The 27,737-nt window shown below is 36.6% G+C and overlaps 1 protein-coding gene across 8 annotated transcripts in view; it reads right to left on the bottom strand.

Annotated features, from left to right (window-relative positions):
- KANSL1L (KAT8 regulatory NSL complex subunit 1 like) overlaps window positions 1–15,042 on the bottom strand; it is a 177,106-nt gene extending 162,064 nt beyond the window's left edge. The window contains exon 1 of one of the 8 annotated variants that reach the window (XM_082630182.1): window positions 14,930–15,042. The gene's annotated coding sequence lies outside the window, so the exon portion shown is untranslated. Of the gene's footprint in view, window positions 1–1,246; window positions 1,357–2,165; window positions 2,457–10,469; window positions 10,826–13,501; window positions 14,434–14,929 lie in introns of those variants that run through there. The other 7 variants (XM_082630186.1, XM_082630183.1, XM_082630184.1 and 4 more) reach the window with 7 other exon arrangements.
- Window positions 15,043–27,737: the final 12,695 nt, after the last annotated feature.

The following is a 27,737-nucleotide window of genomic DNA, read 5'->3' as shown; positions in this document are numbered from 1 at the left end:
AGTAAAAACTAGCCTAAACTGCAATGTGCAAATTTTTTTTTCTGAAAAAGCATCTGCAATCATTATTTTCCTTTTCACAAATGGATAGCCATCAATTATCATTATAGAAGCTCTTACTCCTGCCTGAAAAATAGGGGGGAATGTAACAGATGACACTAAAGATTAATCCCATAATTAAACAAATTTTATTGTATTTTATCAAAAGAAAAAGTATAAAACCATATATTCTGACTCATAAAAAAGTTAATCTAGTACTATTAAAAATTATGAAGATTGAAGAGTTAGTGAAAAAAATTTTCTTCATTAACAATTACAAGTTTTTGAAGACACTTTGGAACTATGACACTCCATAATTTTTGTTTCAATGCACATGACAGTTAATAGCTATTTTAATGGCCACACTCCCATACTGTATGTCCCCAGGAGGTAGCTGTACCTCTAGACCCTTCATTCTTGTTTAAAAACACAGAACCAAAAGCTGATTCTTTGCAAAGCCTAATAAGAATGATCAAAAGGAAAAAAAGGCACAAAAACTTCTATGCAATTAAAATAAAAATCTACACACAGGGTTAAAAGCAAGTGATAGACTTGGAGAAGGTAACTGCAACATATATCAATAGACAAAGGATTAGTATCCAGAATATATTAAGAACTCCTAGAAACGGGCAAAGGTTACAACAGTCAGACACTTCAGAGATGATGACATCCAAATGGTCATTAAACATACACTCAACTTTACCAGTAATAAATGAAATGCAGATTAATAATGCAAGAGACCAGTTTTCTAATCACCAAATTGAAAAGAGGGTTTTAAGTCTGAAAATATCACTTACCATGGGAACATGGGTAAATAAGATTTCTCACATCTATTTGAACTATAAATTGATTCTATAATTTGACAATAATGTGGAAAATCTGTTTGTCACAGGTGCACAAGAGATCAGTGTCTGTATGAGCAAAACACTCTTTCAAAGCAACCTAGACATCTAACAGTGAGAGAATGGATATTAAAACATGATGGAATACTAGAATAGCAGTTAAAAAAAGTGACCTAGATCTATATGTATCAATATGGACAAACCTCAAAAACAGAATAAAGTTTAAAAAAAAGAAATGGTGCAGAATATATATAGTATGGTACCATATAAATAAAACACAAACACAAAACCATACCATATTTATGTACATATACATGTGTGTGTTTATGTGTTTACAAGAATAAAAGACGAACCACAAAAATACCCACCAAAGTTGTAACAGTAGTTGCATCAGGTAAGTTCCATGAAAAAGAACTAAGAGTGGTGTTTTAAGAGGAGCTGAATTTTAACTACAATATTTTATTACTTGGGGGAAAAAGATTAAATGAAATATGAGCAAATGTTAATCGTTGTTAATTCTGTGTGATAAAAATGTTTGCCTTTTTTATATTTTACTGTATAATATCTCCAAAAAATGTAGATTTCTGTATAATTTTCTGTCTCAAAATTTATACACTTTTATATAGTGCCTCAAAAATAATAAATCTATATATAACAGCTTTTCATTTATTCTAAATCCAAAACAAATAGGAAAACAAAAATAACCATAATATTGGGTTTTCTTTTTTAAAATATATCTTGTACTCTACTTTTATGACAAATAGAAAAATAATTATAAAGCAAGCTAGCATTGGGAAAATTTTTTTTCAAGATTCAGTCTGTCACTTGATCAACTCAATGACCTATAACTTCTAATTTATAAACATCTACAATAGTATTTAAATAACTACATTGCTCTCTGAGGCAAACTGCCCTAATCACAGTTCCCTCTGAGGTAATCATATTCAAAAGATACTATACTGTATCCCCTCCTTACCCACCTTCTCTCTTTCAAAAATTTGAACAGGGTGCTAAGGATATAATCAAAGTGGCTAGCGGCAGGGGCACAAGGTGAAATAAGAAGAAGCAGTGGAGTTCATCTTAGGCCCTGGATAAACTAAAGATAAGGGGAAACTAAATATAAGAAGCAGAAAAAAAGATACATAGATTAATAGAAAAGAAATGGAGTTGGTAGAAAAAAGAGAAGGGAAAGAAATGTAGACATTGAGAGTGGCTAAGGAACCTTTATGGTAGAGAACTAGAATAAAACATACACACAAAAACTCTGGTAAGATCTCTAGGGCTTACTTGGTATGATAGGCAGCTTCTAAAGTGATCTTAATAATACCCATCTCCTGGTATTCATGCCTTTGTGTAATCCTCTCCTCTAGAGTGTGGACTAGATTTAGTGATTTGCTTCTAGCAAACAGAATACAGCAGAGATAATGGGATGCCACTTTCAACATTAGGTTACAAAGATACTGTGGCTTCCATCTTGTCACCCCTCTCATTCAGGAGCACCAGCTGCCATGTTGTGAGCTGGGAAGACCCTCACGGCAAAGAACTATTGTCTTCAGACAACAGACAGCAATGACCTAAAGCCTGCCAACCAGCCATGTGAGTGATCTGAGAAGCAGATCCTTCCTCAGTCAAGCCTTCAGATGCCTGCAGCTCCAACCAACACTTTGACTGCAGCCTTGTGAGAAACCTTGAGCCAGAGGCACCCAGCTAGGCCATGCCTAAATTCCTGACCCCCAGAAGCTGTGAAATAAATGTTTTAAATTTTGGAGTAATGTGTTACATAGCAATAGATAATTAACACACTTGGATATAAAGATTTGGGGATTCTGGACTCTGGAAGGCCCAGCCATAACACAGTTCCTATTCTAGGATTTCCATGAAGTTCTTCTGTATTCTACTCCTGACTCTAACCTTATTTAAAAAACCCTAGCCTGAAAGTCTCTCTACTTTGCAACCAAAAGAAACTCATGAAAATAACTGTCTCCTATTATTAAAAAAGGTTAAATTATGTTCATATAGTTCTAGCATAAAACTCAAGTCCATTTATTCCAATTTTTTAAAATACCTAAATATGTAATCACTGTGTATAAACAATGCTTACTAACTGATCATTCTAAACTCTACCACTTCTGACTATCTCCATATTAACATAAACAACTACACTTATTACTAACATTTCTAAGATCTACAACTGCTTGGATTTTTCACTTTTTGTTAACTACTATGTTTTCAAGATGCAAAAGTATCTGACATATAGCAGATACTGAATTAATATTTGGTGGAAAATAAGTGGTTGCCATTATACTTAAAATCCAAAGTTTTTCTTACCATGGCCTACAAAGTTCTACACTATCAAGTCCCTGACTACTTACTTCCTGTAACTATCTCTATGGGTTACTTGCACTCCATAAACACTAACCTCTGTGTTATTCTTGAAACACACCAAACAAGTCCTTGCTTCAGGACTTCGTATTTGCTGGAACAATTTTCCACAAATAAGATAGCTAGCTCCCTCACTTAATTCATGTTTCTGCTCTACAGTCACCTTCTCAGAGAGTCCTGCCTTGACTAATTATTTAAAATAGCTTTAACCCCTCACTTCATGATTCTCCATTCCCCTACACTGTTTTATTGTTCCTCAGGGTGCTAATGTCAGAACCTGACTTTATATTACATTCTAGAAAGTAATATAGTCTAAGGGCAGAACTCAATTTTGTTCAATGTTCTAATCTGCAGCACTTAAAACAATGTCTAGCACACAATAATTGTCAGATATTTGTTGGCTGAATTAATAAACAGAGAAGAGAGTCATGATTTTTAAGGGTATTCCAGAATTTAAGTAGTAACAACACCTATTTCAGTTATTATTTTTAAAATAACTGTTACAAACACAGCAATATATAAAAAGAATAATAAATCACAACCAAGTATGGCTTATTCCATGAATGTAAGACTGGTTCAACATTTAAAAGAAATTAATTATTGAAAGTCACCATATCAAAAGACTAAAGAGGGCTTCCCTGGTGGCGCAGTGGTTGAGAGTCCGCCTGCCGATGCAGGGGACACGGGTTCGTGCCCCGGTCTGGGAGGATCCCACGTGCCGCGGAGCGGCTGGGCCCGTGAGCCATGGATGCTGAGCCTGCGCGTCCGGAGCCTGTGCTCCGCAACGGGAGAGGCCACAACAGTGAGAGGCCCACATATCACACATACAAAAAAAAAAAAAAGACTAAAGAAAAAAAACAAATAAAAAGCATCTGAAAAAATCCATTATCTGTTCATAATTAGAAAAAAAAAAAAGAACTCAGTAAATTAGGAAAAGGAGGGAAATTGCTTAACCTGAAAAACAGTATCTACACAAAAGCCTAGAGACCGCTTCATGGTTAATGATGAAAGACTGAATGCTTTTATTATAAGACTGGGAATGACAGAAGGTGTCCTCATCACTCCAATTCATCATCACATTAGAGGTCCTAGCTAGTGGAACAGAAGAAAAAGAAACAAAACGCATAGAAATCTGGAAAATAAAAAGTAAAACTGTGTCTATTCATTGATGACATGATTTTCTACATAGAAAATCCCAAGGGATCTATTTAAAAAGCTCCTAGATCTAATGAGTTTACTAGGGTATCAGACATAAGGTCAGATACAAAAATCATTTATATTTCTAGATACTGGAAAAGAAATAAACAGAAATAGAAATTTTTAAAATAGTATTAATTCCAATAGCTTTAAAATATGAAATACTTAGGTATAAATCTAACAAAAAACGTGCAGGATCTACACACTGAGAAAAACAACCACCAATGAAAAACAATCAACTAAGATCTAAATAAATGGACTGACACATTGTGTTCATGGATTATTCAATACTGTTACAATGTTAATTCTCCTTAAACTGATCTATAGATTCAACACAATCCCAATCAAAATCTTGGCAGAATTTTTGCTAATATCAACAAGTTGATTCATAAATTTATATGGAAAGGGAAAGCAACTAGAATAGCCCAAACAAGAAAAAGAACAAAGCTGAAGGACTCATACTACCTGTCTATTTACAGTAGTCAAAATAAACATGGATTGGCAAAAGAATGGACAGATAGATCAATGGAAAAAAATAGAGAGCTCTGAAATAGACTGACCCGTCTATGGTCAATTGATTTTTGGCAAAGGTGTAATGGCAATTCAATGCAGAAAGACTTAGTTTTTTTAAAAAAAACAAATGATTTTGGAACAATAAGGCATCCATATGCAAAATTCTGAGCCTTAACCCACACCTCATACCTTATACAAAAATAGTCACATCCATCAGAATGGATCACAGACCTAAATGTAAAACTTAAAACCATAAAATGTTTAGAAAAAAATAGGAGATCTTTGTGATACTGGGTTGGGCAAAGATTTTTATTTAGCTATGACACAAAAAACATCATAAGAGAAAAAAAATTGATTAACTTGCACTTCCTCAAAATTAAAATAAACAATAAAATAAACATTTAACAACTATTTAAAACATAACAACTGAGGAGCCTTTGACATAAACATACAGAAGATAATATGTCTAGGAATTAGTGGAAATCAGATGTGCAAACTCCTGAAAGTCACTGAATTTACCATTCAGGTTAACTCTGAATAATGGTTTTGACCATTATACAGTTTTAAATTGTCATTATTTCCAATGGTATATTATTTCATTTTTACACATAATAGACAACTGGTTAGAGGCAGAATGCATAAGGAATACTGATTTGAGAGCATAAAATAATAATTCTGCAAATTCACCTGAAGATATCTCTATTAGTCCATAACTAATGATCAAAATTATTTTATAGCATCTAAAAGGTATCTCCAGTATTTCAGAAGCCAATTTAAGACAGTGAGAATAACTAACCACAAGTAAGACCATCTGGTTTTCATTTGGGTATAAATCCATCCATACCACAACAAGTTATTTATAGAGAAGTGCTTGTGAATGACAGCTGTAAACCTATTTCATCTTTTAAAAACAAAACAAATAAAAATTTCCAAAAAATATGGAAATTAATTAACCAGTTGACTTTTTAAAAGCAGAAAATGAAGAAATGGCCAACATTAAGTCATAAATGTAGTTTCGTCTATTTTTGGCAGAAGCTGGATTTTAACCTCCATTTAATATATATTTGATCTAAGATCAAATGTTCAACAGTTCAGTTAACACATATTTATTGAGAAGTATGTAAGAGACACTACCCTAGGTACCAGAAAGATTGTAGAGAGCATGACAAATAAGGTTTCTATTCTCACAGAGCCTACATTCTATCTAGCAAATGGTAGACAGAGAATACACAAACAAGAAAACAAAAAGATCAGAAGTAAATAGGGGTCTCATAGTGTTTTTACAAAAATTAAACAAAGTCGAGTAATAGAGCATAACTACACTGCAGTAGGAGCTAATTTAGATTTGTAGATGAAGGAAGACCTCTGTGTTGGTGACATCTGCTCTGAGACTTGAAATAACAATAACAAGCTAACCAAGGTTTGGGGTAAGAGCTTTCCAAGGAAAAAAGACAATTAATAGAAAGCTGTAAAGCAGGAATAAATTAGGTATGTTTGTGGAACAAAAATTACAAGCTTGTCTAGACATAATGAGCCAGAGAGAGAAAGGAGCTCAGGATCAAGCCAGGGGGTTCACTCACATTTATGTGAACAAAGGAAGAGGTGTTACAAAGGAGGAAGAGCCCTAAGAGGAGACTTAGAAAGTCCAGTTAGTGGGACTTCCCCGGCAGTCCAGTGGTTAAGACTCTGAGCTCCCAATGCAGGGGGCACAGGTTTGATCCCCGGTCAGGGAACTAAGATCCTGCATGCTGCACGGTGTGGCCAAAAAATAAATAATTTTTTAACATGCACACTCCCATTCATTAAAACGTTAAAAAAAAAAACCCAAAAACCAAAAAAAAAAAAAAAAAAGGAAAAGAAAGAAAGAAAAAATAAAGTCCAGTTAGTGAGAGAAAAGGAAATTCCAGAGTGTAGGTAACTGAGATTCCAAAGTGTTCAAAAGTATGTTAAAAAGACATGGGCAGCTCTATCAAATGCCATAGTGAGGTCAAATAAAATGAAGATAAAGAAGTGACAAATGATATATTACTTTCTAAGAAATCTGTTGAAGAGTCTTGCTTTTTCTTAAAAGTAAATTAAAGAAATACCCCACTCCAGCTTTTACTAGCCTTCCATGTGGGGGAAGGGAAATAACTAACCCCAGCCCCATGTAGCCATCCTATCCCACCTAAGAGGTGGAAAAATCTGTGAAGCATTTGTGAAGTTGGGGCACAGCCTCCCTAAAAGACAGACTTAATCATCAGACTACAGAATGCTTCCTCTATACCTCACATCTTACTAAAGACCTATTTACTAAAGTTCCTTTTACTAGGTATATCATGTCCCCTCTTTCAACAGGAAATTACAAGGCAAACTAAAAGACAAAAAACAGTTTGAAGAGACAGAGCAAGCATCAGAACCAGATTCAGATATGAGAGGAATGTTGGAATTATCAGACTGTGACTTTAAAAGAACTTAAACAACAAATTATGATTTTCTAAGGGCTCTAATGGAAAAAGTAGACAACATGCAATAACAGATGCATAATGTAAGCAAAGATATGGAAATAGATGGAAATTCTAAGAAAGAATCAAGAAGAAATGCTGGAGGCCAATAACACCATAATTGAAATGAGAATGCCTTTGATAGGTTCATTAGTAGACTGGACATGGCTGAGAAAAGAATCTCTGAGCTTGAGGATATGTCAATAGAAACTTCCAAAATGAAAAGCGAAGAGGAAAGAGACTGAAAAAAAGAAAAAATAAAAGGAACAGAATATCCAAGAATTGTGGGTCAACTACAAAAGGTGTTAACATACATGTAATGTGAATACTGAAGGTGAAGAGAGAAGAAATATTTGAAGAAATAATGACTGAGAATTCCTCCAAATTAATGTCAGACATCAAGCCACAGATCCAGGAAATGCAGAGAACACAAAGCAAGATAAATGCCAAATTAAATAGCATATGTCATTCAATAAATTAAGTACTGTATTAAAATTATATTACATGAAATTATATATAATAGCCAATAGTATGCTTAGAACAAATAATAGTTCATTAAATTTTTTTTTACTAAAAATTATTTATCATACATGTTTCCCATTAGAATGAAAGCTGCATGAAGGCAGGATCTGAATGTTTTCATTCACTGCTGTATCCTAAAATATTGTTGGGCACATAGTAGGCCCTTAATAAATATTTCCTCAATAAATACCATCCAAAATAATAAAATCATTTAAAAATTTCAAGGAAAAGGATTCATAAGATATTTTATTGTGAAAGGAGTCTTAAGGCTAGGAAATATTAGTATAGAACATTGCTGTCCAATAGAAATATGATGCGAGCTAAATACGTAATTTTAAATTTGCTACTAGACATATTTTAAAAAGTAAAAAGAAGCAAGAAATTTGAATTTCATTGTACCCATTATATAGAAAATATGACTCCAACCTGTAATCAGGATAAAAATATCTTTATGAGATATGTTTTTTTATGTGTGCTAAAGTCTCAAAATACAGTGTTTATTCTACATTTAGCACAAGTCAATTTGGACTAGTTGCATTTCAAGTGTTCAATAGTCATATGTGGTTAAGTATTACTGTACTGGACAGTATAAAGTATATTGTACCCCTAAAGTAAACAGTAATCAACCATTAACTAAAATATTTCAGTCCCAAAGTTCTTAGCCAAACATACTGTTTAGTATTTTTAGACACCCATGCTTAGGTTATACAAAAAGAATGTGAAAAAAGCAAATACTCAAAGTTTCCTAAGCATCTTGTTCTTCTTATGAATATTCAGTTTCCAATTATTCTGGTTTCTATTCGGTTTCTAATTATGCACATATTGGGTCGAAAAAAAGTATTTGGATCTTACCTAAATCTAAGAAATTTCTTTCTAGCTGCTAAAACACTGTATTCTATTTACTCTCGGCACCACTATCATCTTTGATGATTATTTATTTTATATACACCCAACATACTCAAGGAAAATAGGTCCTTTCTCTAAAAAGAATTTAGTCAGTCTATGATATAGGACTTTAAAGAAACTGTAAAGAATAAAACTGAGAAAAAAAAAACTAAACTTCCTTAACCACAACATACAGAAACTAAAATAGTAAGCTAACAGAATTTAAGAAGCAAAACTGCAAGAAATCATATCACCCTTTCAAAGAAAGCAACCAGACAGATTATTCTGATTATCTGTTAAGAGGCAATAGTTCTAGATAATCCAAAAATCAATTATATTTTCTGGGCACGAACTTCACTTTCATGTTGTACAACAGAGTTTTCAACCTGCATTCTAATTTAAGTAAAAATAAATAAATAATAATAATTCCTTGCACATCCACAGCCCAGAAATTTTAGGGGTGGCCAAAAAACAACAACAACAACAAAAAACAACCAAAACCCAAAACCAATCCATTGTAAAACTACTACAGATAATCCACCAAGTAAACAACCCTATAGCAAAAAGTCCAGATTTCAATATATATACATTTTCTTAGAAGTATCTTAAAAAACTACCAACCAGAGAGAAAATTTCAGTAACACAAGCCAAAGTTTATTCATTTAAATTACAAGCATTTAAAAGCTACAAAGAATCAAAACAGTTTTTTTCTTTTTGGCTATATTAAATTCATTATTATAAATAAAAATCAAATTCAGAAAAATGGGGGAATTGTAAAGTCAAGTCTATACTACAAATTCTAATTTGGGGTCTACAATTAATTTAATCCAAAGAACATTCATTGTGAATTAAGGAAGAAATTAGTTGTTCTGCTATTACCTTAATAAAAATAAGGAGCCTTGCCCTGTTGTCTCCAAAATGCTTCCATTAGTGACTTAATCTTTAAGATTTATAAATCATATGTATTTATGAATTTAGCATTAATTAAATGCAATCTGGTCCCTTGGACATCATGAGATATAGTAAGTACCATCATGTCATCCCTCAAAAGCTGCATGTACAGTGAGATAACTATGATACCAATAATTATTGAATTGATCCCAACACTAGTAACCAGGTCTTTACAATTACTATTCAGATCACATATACCAAATAATTTTTGGCATACGGTCTAAAGAAAATCAAAAGTTAGCTAATCTAGTCTATCCTCAGAGCTGAAACTAAGAATCTAGACAATTATAAATAAGAACCACCCTTCCTCCTGAGAATGAACATTAAAAATTAAAAACCAAACCTGATTTTCCATCCCCTAAAATACTACTTCAGATTTGACTACGACTTACATTCAAGCACACACATGTATATTCCATATAGTCCATGGGGAATATCAAATCAATACCTACCCTCTGAACATTAAATTTACTCTTTCAATTGAAATCTGGATAATCTCAATTCTCTTCAATGCAGTAACATAAACTAGGAATAAAAGTATCACAAAGAAGGCAGATTCATCCTTAAGTTAAAAGAAAGTGAAAAGACTACCAACAGCATTTTGAGAGAGGGGAGAACCCTGAAGCAGAGACAAATATTAAATTATTTCTGCACTTACAACTTTGATGTGTTTCAGACAGCTGATCCATTATAATAAAAGAGGAGGAGCAGGAAAAAAATTCTTTTAGCAAAATGAGCAGCTCTTCCAAACATTACTGAAATATAAGGGGACTAAAAGTTTCTAATTTGTAACTCATAAAGTTAAATTAAGTCAAATAAACCAATTAAGTCAATAAAAGTAATGAGAAAGAGTTTACATTGGTATAATTTTATTCCTCAAAAATATAGGAATTACTGGAAGATACTAAATACACTGTTGTGTTTTCAAGATCTCTTTATGCCACAAATGGGCATTCTCAAATTACAGCAGAAAACACTGTAGTAATTGGCATGACCAAGGTACAGTTAGCTCAGTACTTTCTATTCAATAATGTTTATAGCTAGAACTCCTTCCACTTTGAAAACTATGCCTAAAAAGGAATTCTCTTTGAAGACTAAAGGAATTTAATTAAAGATAAAGCCACTTGGGTGGCCACAACACATCAAACAGATCATACTTCAAACTTCAAGCAGAATCATTACTATTCAGTTATAAATGCATGACTCATAGGAATATAAATGAGTCATTTTTTTTTCTGCGTACATCAACTTAGATCCAGAAATTTACGTTTAGATTTAGCACTATCACATTTGCTCGTTATATACATTTAGGCTCCAAATTAATTTCACGTGGTTAAACACTGATTAATGATCTACTACCAAGTAAAAAATTTTTTTTAATTACTTTAAACAACATGCTTGAAGATTCTTGATCTTATAGGATTAGAAATAAACAATTAAAAATTCATTAGAGGTATTAACAAAGCCTTAATATTACAAATGATTGCATTTTCTCCCAATTCTGCAAGAGAACCGTCACACCCATATAGAAATAAAGTGTTCCTGAAAACCTAAAAATATTTCCAAGTATTAAAAACTTTCATTATGAATCGTTTTCAGATTTTCATTACAGACTGTCTACAGGCAAGTACAATATTACCGTTTTTATTAACACTCGCTGGTTTATTTATCCCACACAGAGTAACAAGCACAGTTCAGTGTAATCTCTTCAGAACATTTAAAAGGGGAAAAAAAAGTAAAGTTTTTGGAAATGAATACACCTTCCTTGCCTTTCTAAATCAAACATACTGAAAGTAATGTAGGATTGTATTGATGACTGAGGGTCATCATTATGTACAGTATGCCATTATAGTCCTGTGATATAGTAAGGACTTTAACGATAGAGGTATAACAGACAATATGCTTTAAAGTCAGTAAACGGGTTGCTAATTTCCTATTAGCTGACACTTCAGGTGCGAGCAGTCTCATTCTTTGCTGTTTATAACTTGAGGAACCCAATCAGTAAACAATCTTCTAAACCTGAAAGAGACAGCTTTCGGCTTCCTTCAACTACTAATACAGCACAGACAAATGTAAAAGGACAGGAAGAGCGATAAATAACTGAACAAGTAAAAATTACATATGACCAGCAAGGTTAAAGGCAGTAAAAGATGTTAAAGGTAATTAATAGTTGTGCCATCAAGAACAATCTGAATAATGAAACAAAGTAACTTTAGACAGTAGGCTTTTTTTCCTTCAAACACAGAAAAGGCTACAAGTGAATATGGAACAATTAAAGTGAAATTTGTAAGTGAATTCCACACAAGACAATTTCTTTTATTCATTCATCCAACTTATTATGATAAATGGCATCAAAACTGGATGGAGTTCTTGGATAATGCAGCAGTTGGACAATGGGAAGTCACTAGAAGACAACTGTGGTAAGATCAGTGAGGCCCCACCTGAACGGAGAAGTACTCAGAGTAATGAATCAAACAATAATCGTATACTGCCAACAATGTACTCCTAAATTGAGTAAGACAAAAACGCAAGATATAATTTCCTGACCTTTCAGAGGTCAAAACGATAAATATTAATAGTCAAGTTGCAAGTATTTATTGAGCACCCACTATGTGATTTGCAGCACATCAAATATGAAATATATTCATCTTCCTCAAGCATCTTCTAAGACAATAAAACACATGTATCAGACACACGTGAAAAAAAAATTTATGCTAACGAAAGCAAGGTTTTTTTTTGTTTTATTGCTAAACCCAGATGATGAATAAAGATGTAATGTGAGGCATGCTCATACATTAGATGAGTATTAAACAATAAAATACTCTGGAAGGTAATTTGGCGATGTTGCAAGAGCCTTAAAACACACACACACACACACACACACACACACACACACACACACACACACACACACACACACACACACACACACACACACACACACACACACACACACACACACACACACACACACACACACCCCACCCCCAGTAATTCCTCTTTTACAAATCTAGGGGAAAATATTCCAAACATTTATGTAAAAGGCTATTTTCTGTAGTGAAATTTACATCAGCAAAACATTAGAAACATCCCAAACATCTGCCAACAGGAAAAATTTTAAATATGAAAGTTACATGATATAACATCAAGCTGCCAAAAATAATTTTTTCAATGACTAAGGACATGGGGCTGTTTATGAGGTAAAGTTAAAATGATACCACTTTCAGGAAAAATACACAAATATGCATAGGAAAGTAGTTAAAAATACAAATTATTTGTGTTTTTCTTATTTGCACCCGTCTTCATTTTCCAAATTATAAGATTTAAAAATAAGCAATTGTTATTTGAAAAGGCATATATCACACACACACAGTAAATGTAAAAAAAAAATAAAAAATCAGTGACAAAATCGGCCTGGATTAAGAAAAATTTCATGTAAAAAATTAACCCAGAAGGGCTGGGTAAGAGAAGTAATGATAATCTATCTAGATTAAAACTATGAGGAAATAGTAGCAAACATGACATTGATCTGATTAAGAAAGTGGAAAATGACAGAGAATCAAAGATAATAGTTACAACGGATTTTGAAGATATTCAAATATATCCTATTTCATGATTCATTCATCGTTTATATTCTTCCAGCATGCTGGCTTAAAAAAACAACTGACTTTTGTTATAAAACCGTATTACCTGTCAACTTCTGTATTTGTAGTGCTGGTAAAGATTATAAATCACTTTTACTAACACAAAACATGTGATTCTCATAACAACCTCTTAAGGCAAGGACAGCATTATGAAACTATTTACAAGAGGAAACAGATTGAGATCGGAGAGGTTGTAGCCTGTCCAAGAGAACAGCTAGTAAGAATTGGAAACAGCCGAGACCACTCACTGCTAAGCCTTTCTCAAGCAATCAGCATTCCAGAACACCAGGTTTTTCGCTAATGTTTAATTATTTTTTGAGCCACTTTTTCCTAGTCTAAAACACTGTCGGTTTTGCCTGCAATATTGGTAAATATCTCACTTAGCTTTTATTGTTGATAAACCTGCCCCATCCAGTCGGAATTTAAAATAACATCCTACTGACCCAAACTCAGCACGAAGTTAAGCAAACTGGTTAAGGAAAGACGAAGAAAATAATCCTCTTAAATCTCGCCAGCTGACTAAAGTTTGGGTTATCAAAAAGTAACGTGCTCCCCACAGTTTAAAAAGAAAGAAAGAAAGAAAAAAAAATCCATCCCCGCAGACCGCTGATCCGAGGGTAAGGGACAAGTGGGTCCTGCCCGGAGCAGAGCGGGCAGCGAACGAACCAAATACTAATTCTCTCGGAGTAAGAAAACATCACAAGATCCAGCCAGTGCCTTCCCCCTCGGCTGTAAAGCTAGCCTCTTCCTTTCCAGTAGTTTCTTTAATAACCAGAACATAGTCTTGTATTTCTTGCTACCAAACACCACGTATCCTCAAATTTTCCGGCAACATCAATCCCTTCAGCACGCAGAGAAACGGCACAAACGTGGCAACACCATTCCTCAACAATTCTCTAGATTCTCCTCCATCCCACGTAATTCTAAAGGCCAAATCAACGTTTGCCTGAAATAAAGTGAAGATAATTAAGTAAAACAAAGGTCCCCACTAACGCAAACAACCCCGCCTCAGAGACTCCCCCAAAACAGCCGACACCACAAACACAGCCAGCAAGGCGCGGCCAGCGAGGCAATGGGCGGGCCCAGAAGACCACGTGTCCTGTCCTCTGCGCACGCGCCAGCCAAAACAAAAGGGAGGCTTGCCAAACCCCTCCCCTTGCCCACGTGACCGCGATTAGATCCGCCCCCACCCCTCCCTCCACCCCTTCCCTCCCCTCAGCTTCTGCCAAAGCTGTTAGGTTTAGCCGTTTAAATTTGGCTGCGGTCCGACCCCTGCCGTAGAGCGCGATCCGGTGCCGGGACGTAGAATCCAACAGCTCAGAGGATTCGTGGGGGAGCGAAAGGGCTGCCGACCGGTGGCCTGGCCCGCAAGTCCACTCAGCGGTCTCCTCCGCTCTCCCCTCCCGCGCTGCCGCAGTCCCCGGCTGAGGAGACCCACCCCGCTCAGCCCGCCGCTAAGACGCCGGCCACTCGCCTGCTGGGGCGCCCTGGCTCCCCTCCGCCGCCGCACCTTCGGTCCGGCTGTGGTGGGGGCTGCTGAGGTGATCTCTAGCTGCCCGCCCGCCTCCCCCAACCCGGGGCGCCGCTGACTCGTTTCCAGAGCGCGTCCCGCTCCCGCCCCGGCCGCCGCCACCGCCGCGGTTTAACAGTCAGCCAGCTGCCCGCAGCTCCGGGCGGCTAGGGGGACGGAACCCTGCCGTGATGGAGGGGCAGTGGGCGGGGCGCGGCGCCGGCCAATGGCAGCGGGGGAGGGGCAGCGCCATGCAAATGAGCTCGGGTGGCGGGGAAACCCCGGCAAGGGGCGGGGCCCGCAGAAGCGGCTCTGAGCGTTCTGCAAGCGGCTGGAGGTCGGCGCCCGAACGCTGCTGCATAGGGGGCGGGCGGGTTCCGCGCTGCTCCTGCTTCCTCCTTCTGCGGTCCCCGTGCCAGCGGGGAAAAACACACACACCCGGGCGACTTCCCGCCCCTGCTTTGCTATTTCTGTACCACCCTGACAGCAAAAACAAAGCGAGAGGAAAGTCAGGTTGCCTTACGCCCTGCCGCCCGCGCCGGCTCGTTGGCGGCCAGACTATCCCGCCTCGCCGCTGGAGGGGCAAGTTTTAACAAAGCTTTGTCACTGTTGCCAAGTCTCTACGTGTCCGTGCGTTTGCATTTCTTTGGGCTCTGCGCTCAAATCCAAAGTCGTAATTCTGTACCACCCCCGAGGGGCCCTGAAAGAGGATGGCGAATCTGCCTTGGATCTAGCTGGGTCGTTTTATAGCAAAAAAAATCAGTAAGGGTCAGCTCAAACATTTAAAAAATCTGTACAAAGCTGGTTTGAGTGGCGTCGGAGTTAACTCCGTTCTGCAGTAGCGCAGTCAAATAAATTGATGGAGTTTTACGCGGAGATAGTTGGCCAGGGACACAGAAAAACATCGCTGGGAGTTTTGCACCTGGCCCAGCGCTCCGCTCACCACGAAACTACACCCAGGCATTTACCCAGCCACGCACTCAATTTGTGTGTGTGTGTTTAAATAACTGAGCACTAAATATAGCTCCTTAGGCTGTAGACGGATTACAGGCTTTCCTAAACAACTAATTTACACATGGAATCATTTAGGGAATGAAGCGCACTAAAATTTTAGATCCACGAAGACAAATGCCCTTATTTCTACCTTATTAATAGGATAAGATCGGGGGGGGGGGCGTGGAAAACAAGGAATTGGAGTTTTAGCAAAACATAAGACATGATGCAAATTACTGGAATTGGAAAATAACCGGCTTGTTTTTGGTCTTTTTAGTAGACTGTGACATAACTGCAATGATTCTTATGACAAGCTGCATTTATAGGAGAGAATACTTTTTAAAAATTGCTCAAAACAATAATCGCACCTTCATATGGGGTAAGGGAAGTGTTTCAGAAATCGATTTACCATCATTGGAATAAAAATTGTAAGTGAATGAATGATGTGTTGTGAAAATAATTAAATCAACAAATATTATTGGATATTCAAAGGAAGGGCTGTCGTATCCCTGCGGTCAGAAATACAAAAATGAATAAGGCATTAAAATTTTTTTTTAATGAACAATCTGAGAAGTCAAGCAAGTGTTATGATAGTTCAAAGAAAGATTTTGTATTTGGTCTGGGTAATTTAAAGGACTTTAGGCAGTGAAAGAAGGAAGGCATCAATAGTTCAGAAGATAGTATCTTTGAGTTTGAGTAGAGGTTTAAGAGATGCCACTGCATACTCTTATATTTTTTACCCCATTTAACCACATATTAAGGACATTGTCCCTTGACACTGAATATTATTCTAAAGCATGACTTTAATATTTATAGCAGATGCATGCCAGTTTTCCAGAGACTGTAGAACACCAAAGCTCCTTAATAGAAAAATTGACATACTGAACTTTGTCAAATTGTTTTCTGTATTATTCATTCAGCAAAAGTCTCAAAAATGCATGTAGTTAATTTTTAAACATCAAGGATATATTGTTATTCAGAAGGTACATTCAAAGCATTCTGATTTCCAAGAAAAAATATAACACTGGCTAGGAGACTTCCAGAACCAGCAAGAACAAGGAGAAGGGAAGGGCACCATTCTTGCTGACAGAATTATTACCTATCTGGAAGCATTTAAAAGTGTCCAGGTAAGCAGTATTATAGTGATTTCATGAGATAATCTCTCTCCTCAACACTGGTTTTTATTCAGTCACTCCTTTCACTCAGGAAACGTGTGCAGCACTTAATATACAGCTGACATTATGATAAATGCTAGTGATACAGAAGAAAGATCATACCTAGTCTTAAGTAGCTCACAGCCAAGAAGAGGTTACAATTACAGCCTTTTCTATCGCCCTTCTCTGCTCTGTTTTTCTCTATGGGATTTATGACCATCTAATGTAACATAGATTTTGATTCTTTTGTTTTTTTTATCTTGCCTTTCTAAGCAGAATGTAAGCTCCATGAGGTCAGGCATTTTTGCTGTTTTGCTTACTGCTGTATCCCCAGAGCCAAGGACAGGACCTGGCAGATGTAGGTTTTCAACACATATTTGTTAAATGAATATATGCATTTAATTCTCACATTCTGCAAAGTGAGTGTTACATTCATTTTCCAGGTGGAAAAAAAAAAAACTCAATGAGGTTAGATAAGGTAATATATATCGATTCTCACACTACAAAATGGCCAAATTTGGGATTTGAAAAACAGACTTGCCTGGCTCCAAAGCCAGAGTTCTTTCCCCACTACCTCTCATAGAAAAGAAAGCTAGTTTGGAAGCCTGAACTATTATTCCTCTATATTTCCGTACCCAGGGCAACTGTCCTCCCCTGTCATATTCTAGTATATTTAATTCTTTCTCTTTATAATCATGTTTAAAAAGTGGAATAGGAAAAGTAGCAGGGCTAAAGGTGATAATTCCTATTCAGGACAGATTTAGCTTTAACTAGCCAGGATCAACAGACAAGCAGACAAAAGGTACGGATACACAGCAAGAGTTATAGGATTCTTAGAACAAGGGCAGGATACAAGAGTAGTCAGAACAGGCCCATGACTTTAGAGGGACCAAAAAATGACTCCCTGTGTATACAAATATACATAGCACCTTTATTCACTATAGCCCCAAACTGGAAACAACCCAAGATCCATTAAATGGTGAAAAACCAGTTGTGGTACATCCATATAATGGAATGCTACTCAGCAATAAAAAGAAACAAACTGTTGGTACATAGGACAACATAGTTGAGTCTCAAACAGTATGCTGAGTGAAAGAAGCCAGACACAAAAGAAATATTTTATGATTCCATTTATATAAAACTCTACAAAAGACAAATTCAACCCATAATGACAGAAAGGAGACCAGCAGTTGCTTAGACTTGGAGTACGGGGAATTGAGGGGGAAGGGTATATAGGGTAATGGAAATACTCTCTATCTTGATCATGGTGGAAGTCAGATGGGTACATGCATTTGCCAAAACTCATCAAAATGTATACTTAAAACAGCTACATGTTATTGTATGAGAATTATACTTCAATGAAGTTGTTTAAAACAAGGGCTCCCTGATGAAGGTTGTGACTCAGAAATCTCAAGGAGTTTTAAGTACAAAATGAAGACAGCCAGAAAAATTAAAAACTAGTCTGCATCAGTTACAATGCACATAGTCTGTGTGAAATGCATTTGAAAGCCCCAAATAATGATGGCTTAAAAACACAGGGGTTAATGCTCTCCACTATAACATATTTTATTGATTCTAAGACACATTTTTTCACAGTTTAACATTTCTGAAATCAGAGTGACCTCAGTGTGGATGCAATAAGGAAGCATTGTACCAGTTTGATTGGCAGTGGGTTTTTTTTTTCTTAATAATATATAAATAATGGTGCATCTTAAGAGTTAATGAAATGTGGTTTAAAAAAAAAAAAAATTGAGAGACAGCCCACAGCTGATATATCAGCTCCACAAGGTAACCAGGAATGCAGGCTCCTTCCTATTATTCTCTTCTGCCATTCTCAGCCCTGGCTTCCATTCTCAAAGTGACTTCATGTTGCCAGAGGGCTACTGGAACTCCAGCCATCATATCCACTTCCCAAGCAGCAGGCAAGAAAGGGATACTAGGCAAATAGGGCCTTTAAGGTACCTCTCCTGAGGTCCCTCTCAACAAGCCTACAACTTGATTATGTGTATACATCTAGTTGCAAGGGAGACTAGGAAATACAGCTAAACTTGAACACCTTGTCACCTCTGCTATATAGGAATTATTATTATTGAGGAGGGGAAAATAAATGTTAGGCAATGGTCTTCAGTTTCCAAAGCAAAATGTCTAAAATCAGAGTCAGCTAAATGTAGCACACTGGTTCGGGTGGGGAGCCCAGTGTCGGGGTAGGGCATCAAACGAAAAGACCCATAAAAGAGATTCTTGAACTACATTCCCCTTTTCAGGTTCTGTGGCTGTGCCCATGGGTGTTACGATTGCTGAACATACTGATGCAATTAAAAAGAATAACGGTGTGCAGTCTACAAAGGTAGATTAGGACCAAAATATGGAAGTTTAAGTAAGGAATGTAAAGTTTATTCTGTAGGTAATAGTGGAACCATTGAAGAGTTTTGCATTAAGGAAGTAGTGTTTTCAGACACTACTCCTATAGGTCTTTACCCTAAACAAGCATATCCAGAAATACTGGTCAGAACTCACTACAATTGAAAAACTGTCCCAATATTCTGATTCATTTCATATGAAGTATGCATATCAGGGCAATTTCTTGGGGTCGCTGAAGGTGTTACATATATATTGTAACACTGGTTCTATTTCCTCAATTACTTACCATGTATAAGAACATATGGAAGTTTTATCAGTCATGATGGGTCAAGTTATGATGCAGTAACAAACAACCCCCCAAATTACAGTGAATTAACACACAAAAAAACTTTCTTTCTCACACAAAGTCTGTTGCAGGTCCAGGTAACTTTCCAGAGTGCTTGTCTTCCATAAGTTGAATCTACATTCTATACTTTGATCATATGTTACACCCATAACACCTCTACAATTCCTGCCACAGGGTACAACACTTCCACCCACAATCCATTGGCAAGGACTAGTCACAAAATTACAAGGGAACCAGGAAATATAAACTTCTTACGTGCCCAAAAAGGAGATCTGTGCATGGACTAATATTAAAACTCTACTACAAAAGTCATGTCAAAAGATGTGACAGTCTTCAGGCACTGATCCTAACAACCAGGTCTAGTTTGTAGTTGTTATAGTAGGTATTTGTTAGTTGCCTAATTTAGTTTCTATTCCACAATTTCCCTTTCCTAACATTTTTCCTGTTTTTCATGCTGTTATGCAGCTCTCCACCCAGCTCATGTGCTTTGAGTGAATCCATGTCCTAAAGTGGACCCCAGTTGCCTTAAGCCAATTAAGGCATTCCATTTCCTTTCGCACAATCATTGGTTCAGAGATGGACATGGGACTAACTAACGAACCCCATGAGAGTGAATTTCAGCTCTTATGCCCAAAATACTGGGCAGGAGTGCATTTTGTCACTTTAGATATGAATAAGAAAGTCCATCCCATCACCATCAGAGAAGCCAGTTTTAAAATTAGCCCTACACTCTAAATGACAGAACACAAAGATGAAAATAAACTGGTAAGGTGGGTCTTTAGTGAAAAGCTAAGCTATGCAGTCAACCAGCTTTGAGTCTGCCCTATCTCTGAGCTTTCTAGTTTTGTGAGCCCTTTCATCAATTTTTAAAGCCAAATTTGATTTAGGCTTTCTGTTTCTTACACCAGAAAACATTCTATCTATATACTTTTCTACTGTAAAGTGGAACATAACTTCTCTTGGGATATAGTAATATAAACTTCTGGTGAGTTTAAATTTAAGAAAAAGACTGAATAAGAAATACAGTTTTTAGTAATCAAAATAATTTCAAGAGGAATTTCATGAAACAGAATGTAAAGTAAACAAATAAATTTGGTAATAGCTTGAAACTAGAAAAATCCAACTAAAATAAACTAGGGATCTTTGGGAAAATAGCTGATTTCAACTCTAGGGCAGAAATTGTATACAGTGGGTATGGAAATTTTTGTTGTGCCAGAGACCAAGGACACTATCATAAAAAAAAGGCGTCATGTTGAAATGATTCAGGATTACATGACGTCTGGCATTTGTTTTACAATAATCCATGAGAGTAGAGGGTATATAGGGATATAGATGACTAAAGATTAGTCATGAATTGATTATCATCAAAGCTTGGTGATGTATACATTGTGGTTCATTATACGATTCTCTGTACTTTTGTGTATGTTTGACATTTTCCATAATAAAAACTTGAAGAGATTCTTATTGGCCTAAGATGAAACTATCTATGTACCCAAAAGAATAATGACTGTAATAATTAAAATGTATCAACATCTCCAAAATCCAAGAGTTCTTATTTATACCAAAAAATCACTACCATCAGAAGTTCTTAGGGCACCTATGCATTACTCTAAAAATTGATAAAAGGAAAAAAAAAATCAAGAATTTATTCTGCCTTTTATTTATAAATTCTATGTCAGCATGTGGCAGCCATGTAGGTGCAACACCCAGATCTCCCTTCAGGAAACAACTTGCCTCCAGCTGTTAGTACCTTTAGGATTCACATGAGCTTTTGAACCAAGGCCATCCCCTCCCCAGGCAGTCCTTGGACAATGACTGAGCAGCACAGAACCAGGGACTAATCATTTCTGCCAAATGTGGGAATCCTCTAATGGGCAGCCTTTACTCCAGAGCTCCTCCTTGGATTGGACAAGATTTTGTCAGATCTGCTTCATGACCTAAGACTCTTTTATTTATCTCTGCCCAATATGACTTCCTTCCCTGTCCATCTTTGATAGATGTTACCTCTCAACAAACCTCTTGCACTTCTGTGTCTTCTTCTGATACCCAGAGTACCCAGTTATTCAAAAAGTTGATGATTGTTCTTTTTCATGAAAGTTGATAAATGCAAAAAGGAGTTAGAAAATTAGAAAGTCATCCTTTACAACTCCTAATTAAATAATAGATCTTGTAAATAACTATCAATGGATGTTAAAACCATTAGGTAAAATGTTGATAGGGAATTTTACAAAGATATAAGACTAATACTGTCTGAATCTACTGATCAATATCAGTGTGTCTAAAAGTGAGACAACTAGATATTATATCTCATAGTGTGATGCAATAGAATATTCACAGCACTGCATATTAAGTTTCCAGGGCAAAAAATATTGAGCCTGAGTGTAATCAAGCCTCTATCATTAACTATCAGTTTACAGGAAACATAGGGAATAGAGGATTAAATTAGAAATCACCATGAGAAATCAGTCAGATCAATAATGGTGGACATTCTATAAAATAAATGACCAGGTTTTTTCCAACAAATCAATGGCATGGAGGAAAAAGAAAGTAATAATCCCCAACTCATTTTATGAGGTCAGCATTACCAGGATAACAAAACCAGGCAGAGACAGTGCAAGAAAAGAAAATTACAGGCAAATATCTCTTATGAAGATAGATGCAAAAATTCCCAATAAACTATATCAAATAGAACCAAGTAATATGTAAAAATTAGGACACATGATGACCAAGTGAGGTTTATCTCAGGAATGCAAGGTTGGATCAATATTCAAAATGCAATCAATGTAATTCACTAAATTAATAATCCAAAGGAAAAAACCACATGTTCATATTGATTGATGTAGAAAATATTTGACAGAATTCAATATCCATTAATGATAAAAACTCTCATCAAATTAGGAACAGAATGGAATCTCTTCAATCTAATCTAATCTTCTACTAAAAATCTACTATAAAGAAATCATTTTTAATGTGAAAGCCTGAATGTTTTCCTTCTAAGATCAGAAGCAAACAAGCATGTCCATTCTTATCATTCCTATGCAACACTGTAGTGGAAGTCCTAGTAAGTACAATAAGAGAGAAAGAAAGAAAGAAAGAAAGAAAGAAAGAAAGAAAGAAAGAAAGAAAGAAAGAAAGAAAGAAAGGAAGGAATAGAGGGAGGAATGGAGAAAGAAAGAAAAAGAAAGGAAGGAAGAAAAGGAGGAAGGAAGGAAGAAAGGGAGGGAGGAAGGAAGGAAGGGAAAGAAAGAGAAAGAAAGAAAGAATGAAAGAAAGAAAGAAAGACAGGAAGGAAGAAAGGAAGAAAGAAAGAAGGAAAGAAAGGAAGGAAGGAAGGAATAGAATGAAAGAGGAAGAGAGAGAAGGAAGGAGGGAGGAAGGAAGGAAACAAGGAAGGGAGGGAGGAAGGAAGGAAGGAAGGAAGAAGGGAAAGAAAGAAAGAAAGAAAGAAAGAAGAAAGGAAGGGAGGGAGGAAGGAAGGAAGGGAAAGAAAGAAAGAAAGGAAGGAAGGAAGGAAGGAAGGAAGGAAGAAAGGAAGGAAGAAAGAGAATGAAAGAGGAAGAGAGAGGGAGGGAGGGAGGGAGGGAGGAAGGAAGGAAACAGGGAAGGGAGGAAGGAAAGAAGGAAAAAAGAAATGAAGGGTATACAGGTTAAAAAGAAATAAAACTGTCCGTATTCATGGATGACATTATTGTCTATGTAGAAAATCCCAAGGAATCTACAAAAAAACTCCTAGAATTTATAAGTGAGTTTAGTAGACAATAGGACTCAAGGTCAACAAAGAACAGTAAATTATATTGACAATAAACAATTGTAAACCAGAATTAAGCATTAATACAATTTACAGTAGCTGCCCCCCCAAAATGAAATACTTAATTATAAATATAACAAAACACATATAGGATCTCTATGTTGAAGACTACAAAATGCTGAAGAAATAAACCAAAGATCTAAATAAACAGACATTCCCATTCCAGGATTGGAAGATTCGGCATAGCAAAAATGGCAATTCTCTCCAAATTTATAGATTTACTGCAATTCCAATCAAAACCCAGCAGGATTTGTTTTTCTTTTTGTAGATATAGATAAGTTGATTTTAAAACTTGCATGGAAAGCTAAAGAAATCAGAATGGCCAAAACAATTTCGAAAAAGAATAAAGTTAGAGGAGTCCCATTATCTGATTTTAAAACTTTCTATAACTAAAACTTTCTGTAACTAAGATAAAGAGGAAGATACACAATGAAACAGAACTGAGTCCAGAAGTAGATCCACACAATATGGTCAATTGATTTTTGACAAAAGTACAAAGGCAATTCAATGAAAAAAAGATACTCTTTTCAACAAATGCTATAAGAAGAATTAGACATCTATACATCTATATGCAAAAAAAAAAAAAATGCACCTTGACCTAAATCTCACCCCTAAAAAAATTACTAAATGGAACACAGATCTAAGTGAACAACACAAAATATAAGATTCCTAAAAGAAAACAGGAGAAAAACTTTATGATTTGAGTTTGAGCCAAGAGTTCTTAGATATACCAAAAATGTACTACATAAAAGAAAAAATTGATAAATCAAACTTCATCAAAATTAAAAACTTTTGGGCCTCCCTGGTGGCGCAGTGGTTGAGAGTCCGCCTGCCGATGCAGGGGATACGGGTTCGTGCCCCGGTCTGGGAGGATCCCATATGCCGCGGAGCGGCTGGGCCCGTGAGCCATGGCCGCTGGGCCTGCGCATCCGGAGCCTGTGCTCCGCAACGGGAGAGGCCACAACAGTGAGAGGCCCGCATACCGCAAAAAAGAAAAAAAAAAAAAAAAAATTAAAAACTTTTGCTCTATGAAACCCACTGTTACAAGAATGAAGGTACTAGCTACAGATAGGGAGAAAATATTTACAAATCACATATCTGAGAAAGGACTTGTATCTCTAGGGGAACCAGCCAGAGCCTGACGACCTTGCATGTTTCCACACAGGCCACATAGGCAAGGCTTGGACAGCGGCTGAACTTGACAGAATGACAGAATGCCTTGTGACCCTCCTGGAACAGGAGAGCATGGGAGACCCGCGAGGTGCTGCTACGATGTTATTTCTCACTCGCTTCCCTACCTACCCAGGGGGCTGTCATTAGGCAGTTTCTCATTGTTTTCAGGTTCTGGTGGGGTATGAGGCTTTCTGCCTCACCATCCTTAAGGCAAATCTGCAGCTATAAAACTGATTAGCAGTATCATGGAATGGAATCCTCAGCAGGAATATCCATCCCATCATTCTCGTTGCAGTCATCTGGCCTCTTTTGTTTGTGTCATCTTGTGCAAAGGCCACAGAGGGCTGGCACCTTTGGCTACTCATCTTTGCACTCCCTATGTAAGCAAAAAACTGAGTCTATAAAGGTCTCATTGTTTCTTTACTGGCTGAATCTGTCAGCCTGAATATGCCTTGTGCTCAACAGTTTAAAATATATAAAGAACCCTCAAAACTCGATATTAAGAAAACAAGCAACCCAACTAAAAGTAGGCAAAAGATCTGAACAGATAATTCACCAAAGATGATATGTGAAGGGCAAATAATCACATGAGAAGCTGTTCAATATCATTAGACATTAGGGAAATGCAAATTAAAACTGCAGTGAGATACCACTACATATCTATTAGAATGGCTAAAATAAAAAAATACAAGTGCTAGAGAAGATGCAGAACAGTTGGAACTCATCTTGCTGGTGGGAAGGCAAAATGGCACAGGAATTCTGGAAAAACAGCCTGAAAGTTTCTTATAAAGTTAAACATACATTTACCTTTATGACCGCAAAATTTCTTGCCTGGGTATTTAATTTCAGCAATCAAAATGTCCTTAAGCAGATGAATGAATAAACTGTGGTACACCCATACACTGGACTCTATTTAGCACTGAAAAAGGAACGAGCTATTAATTCACACAACGTGAATGAATCTTAAATGCACTTTGCTAAGAGAAAGCTACTCTTAAAAGGTTACATACTATATGATTCCATTTATATGAGTTCCAAAATGATAAAAATATAATAACAGAGAACATATCAGTAGTTGCCAGTGGTTAGAGAAGCAGAAATGATGTGACTATAAAGGGCATGAGGTAGTTTTTGGGGTTAATGAAACTGTTCTGTATCCTGACTGTGGTGGTTGCACTAATCTATATATGCGCTAAAATTCAGAGTACCAAAAAAGGCAATTTTATCATATGTATATATACCCCAAAGAAGCAAATTTGCTGTATGTTCATTTAAAAAATAAAATTTAAAATAAAGGGAGAAGGAAAAAGAGAGAAGGGAAGACTGTTATAAAAGATATAGAAGACAATACCAAAAAATGCAATTTGTGGACCTTGCTTGGATCCTGATTTGAACAAACCAACTACAAAAGGCATTCTTGACGCAACTGAGAAGACTTTACTGTTAATTTGGAACTGTATTTTAAATTTAAGTTTTAAAATTATGATAATGGCCTTGTGGTTACAAAAAAAAAACTTCATCAGTTAGATATATCAGTTAGATACATATTCTGAAATACATATGTGTATGAAATAGGATCATGATTGGGATTTGCTTCAAAATTATTGAGGAAAGGGGCTTCCCTGGTGGCACAGTGGTTGAGAGTCCGCCTGCCGAGGCAGGGGACACGGGTTCGTGCCCCGGTCCGGGAAGATCCCACATGCCGTGGAGCGGCTGGGTCCGTGAGCCATGGCCGCTGGGCCTGCGCATCCGGAGCCTGTGCTCCGCAACGGGAGAGGCCACAGCAGTGAGAGGCCCGCGTAACGAAAAAAAAAAAATTATTGAGAAAAAAACGTGAGGGAGATCACTGGCAAATGTTGAAGCTAGAGGCTCATTACAGTATCTTCACTATTTTTGAGTGTGTTTGAATTTTCCTGTAATTTTTAAAAAAGTTTCTCATGGGGCTTCCCTGGTGGCGCAGTGGTTGAGAATCTGCCTGCTAATGCAGGGGACACGGGTTCGAGCCCTGGTCTGGGAGGATCCCACATGCCGCGGAGCAACTAGGCCTGTGAGCCACAACTACTGAGCCTGCGCGTCTGGAGCCTGGGCTCCGCAACAAGAGAGGCTGCGATAGTGAGAGGCCCACACACCGCAATGAAGAGTGGCCCCCGCTTGCCACAACTAGAGAAAGCCCTCACACAGAAACAAAGACCCAACACAGCAAAAATAAATAAATTAATAAATTCCTACCCCCAACATCTAAAAAAAAATGTTTCTCATGATAATGAGATTTCAAAAATAGCGTAAAACTCCTTTTCAACATTTATTATAAAGCAGTAGACATGATAGGCCTACAGTTGGCTTCCATCTCAATGTCAAATCTTTTCAAAGACTCCAAATAAATAAATGCTGTGTGTGCCAAAAATAATACTGACATATGAAAAAAAACAGTCTCCTAGAAATCTTATACCTTGAGCAATAAACTACTAAAATTACTAGATTAGTAAGGATTTGCAGTTAGATTTTTAAAACAGCAAATCAAAACAGCTTCTTCTACATACTGTCATTTTCAATGACAACATCAAAGAATAAAGGGCAAAAATAATTTTAAGGCAATAATTATGATTCTAAAAATCTCAGCCAAAACCCAAAATTACTCAGGCTTTTTGATTCTTATTAATTATTTACACAGTGTGGCTTTCTTGCTGTGTTGGTCCAGTCTGTTCCTTTGAGCATTATTATTATTTATCATTTCTTGAGCACTTAGCACTGCGTGAGATACAGATGATAAATTCCTTCCCTAGGGGACAACTATCAAAGCCATACAAGCAAAACATGAAGATTAGCTATTTAAGAAATGAAAACTAAATAGAAGGTTAAGGAACACATTCTGAGTTCCCTGTTTTGCTTTTTGCTGTAAGCTCATGCTACAACACTTGCTTCTTTTGGGGGTGCAAA

The sequence above is a fragment of the Mesoplodon mirus genome (genome assembly GCF_964341445.2).
Source record: "Mesoplodon mirus genome assembly, chromosome: 8".
Lineage (NCBI taxonomy): Eukaryota > Metazoa > Chordata > Mammalia > Artiodactyla > Ziphiidae > Mesoplodon > Mesoplodon mirus.
This window is presented reverse-complemented; position numbering and strand designations above follow the sequence as displayed.